Consider the following 5,722-nt stretch of genomic DNA (forward strand, 5'->3'; position numbering starts at 1 on the left):
TTATGCCAGGATTCATCAAGCCACAAGCAGGGTATCGCACGGAGCAAGCAATAACAACTATCGACTTGAATCTCAGCTACCACAGGATCAGAGCGCAATACCCTGCATCACAGCTTGACAAATCTCAGCGGTTTCCTCTACCTAATTACGAACCAAGCAACAAACTGGGTTATGATGTTGAATATTCCAGAATATTCAGCCTTTTTGAGCCCTAAATTTCAAATGCTATATTATAGGTCTATTTATTATGCTGTGAAGCCAACTTTTGCATTACATTTAATCTCCATTCAAGTATATAGAAGGTAATGCATTAGCTCTGCGGTACCTTTTTAAAGGACTAACATTTTTTTCATGATGCTAACCTCTCATTATAAGGTCATAGATAATAAGCTAACACTTACAGTTGTTTACCCTTTGTTTTAATTAGCTCCCCCCTGCCCCCCCCCCCCCGCCAAACAAAATGTAAAGAACCTTCAAAATTAGCTCATTACCTCTTAAAAGATTGCTAAAGTAAAAATGGGCTAATATGGCTATATTATTATATAGCTCCAGTGAAGCTAAATGCTCATGTCATTTTACATGAATCCTGTAGTGGAGGTCTCTAGCTACTTTGAGCATAGCAGTTTTTAATAAACTGCATGAAAGTTTTTGGCGGTTTATTGGTAATGTAACTGAGAAACACAGCATACAAGACTTTCACAAAGACAGGCATCAATTTGAAAGAGAATTGAAGTGAACTGGTTTTGCAAGATAAAAAGGTATACGTTTAAGCTGGTGGTGACACTACCGTAATCTCGGTTATCTGACCCAAACGGGACAGATACCCTGGCAGATAACTGAAAATGACGGATAATACGGAAAGTATTATCCCACCCTTCTCGCTTACCGGTGGCAGAAGAATAGGACTGCAAACCACAGGAGCAGCACCAGAGGATCATATCAGCGGAGCAATGGAGTTAACTCCATCTTAAAACAGCGGTCGGCAGGAAGAAGACAGGAGAAAACTAATCAGACCGTGTGGGTGGAGCAGAGTGGCATAGAACGGCCGGGGTGGAGCGCGCTGTAACACCGGAAGACGGACACCGGTCAACCTCCAGTGTTACAGCTCGCTCCTCCCCGGACGTTCTCCTATGCCACTCTGCTCCGCACACAGAGTCTGATGGTTTCCCTGCCTGCTGCTGCCCGTTGTCTTAACGCCAATCCTCCGCTGACATGGTCCTCTTCTCCGGCCGCCAGCTGTCTTCATCTGGTGCCGCTCCTGTGGTTTGCAGTACTCTTCTTCTGCCACCGATAAGCAAGAAGGGGGGCGGGGGGGAAATGAAGGATAAACCGGAGTGTCTGTTAACAAAAGTCAGATAACCGAGACTTTACTGTATTATTAAAAAAAAAAAAAAAAACTTCTGGCAAACCAGTTCAGTTCTGGGACATGAAAAAGTAGTACTGTGGATCAAGGAGATGGACTAAAAGTAATGAAAAGGGTACCTATACAGTCACCAAGTATTGAATCATTATATATTGCATTAACATACAATCATCTCTGCTTTAAGAGTAATCAAAAAGTGGAAACAAAGGCATAGTAAGGGGAAGAAATAGTGTTGGTCTAAAAAAGATGCCTTTTGTTAAGCTAGCAGCTGGATTGGTTATCTAATTTAATGGGGCATTGCCTTTTGCCTGATTTTGTTTTAATAAATACAAGAGTTCATTACATTTACACCAATGCAATTACCTAAGCTGCCGATCAATCTGCGAAGATTCTGCTTCCTAGTGAACACAATGTAGTTGCCTTTTTAAAACGAGGAAGTGCATGTGGCTTTCTAAACATGGTAGCTATAGCAACCCAGGGAAGTCTAATGTAAATGATTAAAAATTGCATATCTAACAAAAAAAATGTAGTTATACAATACTACTAATCAAATCTGTATTAGATAATACTATACAGATTTCTGTAAAAACACAGGATTTTTAATCAAATGCTTGAAATCACAGATGAGGTGCCATCTGGGAAAAGTCATGGGACTGGGAGTAGGAGATTGAGGACAGACTGAAAGGGATGTGGAGATAAGGTCAGAGATCTTAACACGCAAGGACTGAGATTTTGATTCTAGATAGGTAGTCAGTGTAGGGACTATCAAACAGGTAACAATCAGACTAGCCTAGCAACAGTATTTTGAACACATTGAAGACATGTGGTATATGTTCAGTCTGTTTTTATGTCAGCTGGGACTAGTCTGGATACCAATCTAAACTATGAAACATGCAGCCTTTACAAAGAGCACAGAGCATTTGAAGAATTGCAGTACCGCTTATCTAAAATCAAAAAACAGCTTTTGGAGGGTTTGATTTAGTTGGAAATTACATTATTACATCCCCCTCCCTCTCCCTCTCGGATTCTAAATGAAAATGAGGAGTTGAACTCTGAGGTTTTCTTGTAATTTGATTTTCTCTACCTTTAGTCTATCCAGGCCATCAAGCATACCAATACAAGTACACCAATAAACACAACATGAGAGAAGCAACGTTTAGCAGTCTCTTAAACAAGCCCAACAGTAATAAACAACCTTTCTGTTCCTCTAGATTCACTCAATCTATACAGATAACTGGAAGAAAGTATACACCGCCAACATTTTATTTTTTGTAAGAACAGAGTAAACGAAATTCATATATTTATATATATATTTATTTTACAGGCAAGTCCAGTACAATAGGAAGCAGCAGCTTTAATTGAGGTTGAGGTTGAAGTCTTATTAGCTTCATAGAGTCCAGAAAGCACCAAGGATTCCACATGGTTTAAGCAACTTACCCTACATATGGGGGAGGGGAAAAAAAATCTAGATCAGTAATAATTAATTACAAAACATTGACACAAAATGTTGTAATAAAGTTTGTTTCGTGGAAGTAAATAAACTCAGTGTAAGCACAATTGCATTTTGTTAACTTTCCGTGACGATCGACAGCCATTGAAAGAAGTTCATTGAGCATCATACAAAACCTGCAGCTTTGCAAGTTTAGTTGTTTACAGCTGCATTCCCACTTATCTAACGAATATTACATTCTCTTTAATTCTGACATTTAATTATGAAATCCTCCCTTTTGTCCTCAAGAGTGCTTATACATTGTATGCAACTATTATTTTAGTAAGTGTAAATGCACCCATCAATATTGCCCATTTTACCAAATTTGTTTTTTCTTTCAGAATTTGAAATAGGCGGTGGGGGGGTTCTCCAGAGGTCAGCCACACTCATTTTGGCTCCAGCTGCCCCTAAACGCCAAGATACTTACCGGCTTAGTTGCAGTGTACTTCTGGGACATTTAAACATAGCTGTTGCGGTTATCCCAAAAAAAGTTGCAATGCCCCCGACCCTCCCTTCCTCCCCCAACATTGCAGCTTCCTGCTAGCCCACGGGATACACTTTTTCATGTATCTTGTAAACCAGTTAGAAAGGGGGGTGGGCCCTGAGATAAACTTCAGCTCCAGAGGACCCCTGCGGCCCCCCTTCAGTCAAGTTCTTTAAAAAAAAAAAAAAAAAAGTAAGACTATGTGAGTGCTGTTTAAGTTAAAATAATAGAAGCATGGTTGCCCACAACTGTATTTCCTTCCTGTAATAATTGAGACGCCGACTCAAGGCGGTTTCTTATGTCTTATAAATCAAATAATTGGAGTGTTTGCCCAACAATAGATTCTGAAAACACAGGTAATAAAATATTTACTTTAACCTATAGAAGATACAGAATCCCATTATGTTGTGATGAACCAAAGGTTATGTTATTGGTATAATTTTAGTCTAAGTGTGACCACTGAACACATCATCAGGTATGGCTTTTTCTGAATTTTTGTTTTGCCATGTTTTTCCTTTTTCAAAGAAATACTGTGCACCCATAGCTACAGGTGTTTAATAAAGAAAGGAAAAAAAAACAAAACTTGTTGGGGCCAATGTACACTTCTATTCATGTTTATTACCCCTGTTTTGGAACATTCCCAGTGTTCTGTGTGGCATACAGCTATAAAATGTTGTGCATATAGTTGGCTCTATACAAATCAAAATATACACACATTTGTATGGTGAACACCATCTTGAAGCACTGAACACAATTTTGTCAAACCAATGCTTACAGGTCAATTAAGTGGTACTAGGACAGTGCATATTCCCAATAAGGGTTCCACATTTTTATTATGTTGTATTGGTGGTTTAAAAAATCTAGTACTGAATAGTAGGAAAAATAATTCTGTGTGTTTTGAAGATACAGATGAGAAAAAACTGAAACCGTCCTTTTCTAACAAGGGATAATAGATTGTGTATGCTGTCATATTTTGCAGTAATGGAAAGGCACCCAAAATTATAAAAATATTGCTGTAATATATTTGCTCTGGGTATGATTATAAAATGTGCTGTATGCTCTTGCTTATCAAGTGCAAACAGAAATATTAGGCAAGCAATAAGTTATGTATTTGTCTCTCAGACAACAGAAACCTTGGTCTGTCTTCTTCTTTCCATCTTCTTACTCCAGGCTGCATCTAAAACACAAAGAAACAAGTGAACAAGCAACTTTATCCTTTCAGAAATAACTCAAATAACACATTCTGAAGACAAACTGCATTTTTTCACTGGTCTATTTCTTTGGTTTTCATCTCATTAGACGTATTGCAGTGTTGGTACCGTCCAAGCATCAAAAACTTAATTAAATATTCTGTAAATCTTCAGTACTGTGATTTGTGCTCGAAAGCAAGAAAAAAAGAAAAAACTCCCAATCCCGAACAAGAAACAATAGGAAAAAGTTGCCTGCCTATTTGGGAAATTGCCATTTCTCTTGAAAGCACATTACATGATGGTATAAATATAGTTACAATTTAGCTGCCCAATAAGCAGTAGCCAAAAAAACTGCCATCGTAAACTTTCAGCAATTTACACACAGCTTCTGCCCAAAATATTTTCTTTACCCAAGTGTTGCGCACCAAGTGTGATTTAAAAATAGTTTTTTTCTGTAACCGGTAACAGATAAAATAATTCTAGCAAGAGTGGCCTTCTCACAAGCACTGTGGGTAAATGCATTTTGTTTTGTTTTTTTACGGTTTTGCTAAATGCTTATCTACACATGCTGCCAGAAATGACCTTGTGAGGAAGGTGAAGATGGTGTCTCAGCAAACCAGACGTTGCGAGGCCTGTGTCTTGCTTTCCTTTTTTCTTTCAGCACCATCAAGATGAAAAGTAAGAAAACAGCACAAACATTAGTCAACACCACGTCCTTCATAAATATTAACTCTACTTTGAATGTAGGCATGTGCATTGTAAGTCTTTATTTGGTACTTAGAATTTCAAAATTCACTAGGCATGGGTTATTGTGACAAATATTCAAAAAGGTGGCCTAAATCCCCAATAAGAATGATTGGAAAATATCTAATTTCAACCATGTGTGGGACTACCCGATTTCCCCGTTCTGAAGAAAAATAAAAACCATCTCTTAAAAATAGCTACAGATGCCTTGTTCACAAAAGACTTTATTATTATTATCTAATGATGCATATTGAAAACATACAGATATCTGCATGGTTCACTGTACATGCAGAACAATCTTCACTTTACAATAAGTGAGAGTCAACTGTTTATGCAAAAGAACATTTTAAAGACATGTTTAAAGAAAAGCTTCATTTACAAAAGAAATAAAAAGGTAAAGAAGCAATTACCGCTTTTAAAAAGCAGATGCTTTTGTTCAAGAGTGGAGAGTT

General features: G+C 37.9%; 1 long non-coding RNA gene across 1 annotated transcript; it reads right to left on the reverse strand.

The window, feature by feature from the left end:
- Nucleotides 1–2,659: 2,659 nt before the first annotated feature.
- LOC142475337 (uncharacterized) lies at nt 2,660–5,722 on the reverse strand. Its single transcript, XR_012790883.1, has 2 exons — nt 5,681–5,722; nt 2,660–5,180 (listed from the first exon to the last, which is right to left on the reverse strand). It is a non-coding gene; the product is annotated as an uncharacterized LOC142475337 (long non-coding RNA).

This window comes from Ascaphus truei, unplaced genomic scaffold, assembly GCF_040206685.1.
Source record: "Ascaphus truei isolate aAscTru1 unplaced genomic scaffold, aAscTru1.hap1 HAP1_SCAFFOLD_1165, whole genome shotgun sequence".
Lineage (NCBI taxonomy): Eukaryota > Metazoa > Chordata > Amphibia > Anura > Ascaphidae > Ascaphus > Ascaphus truei.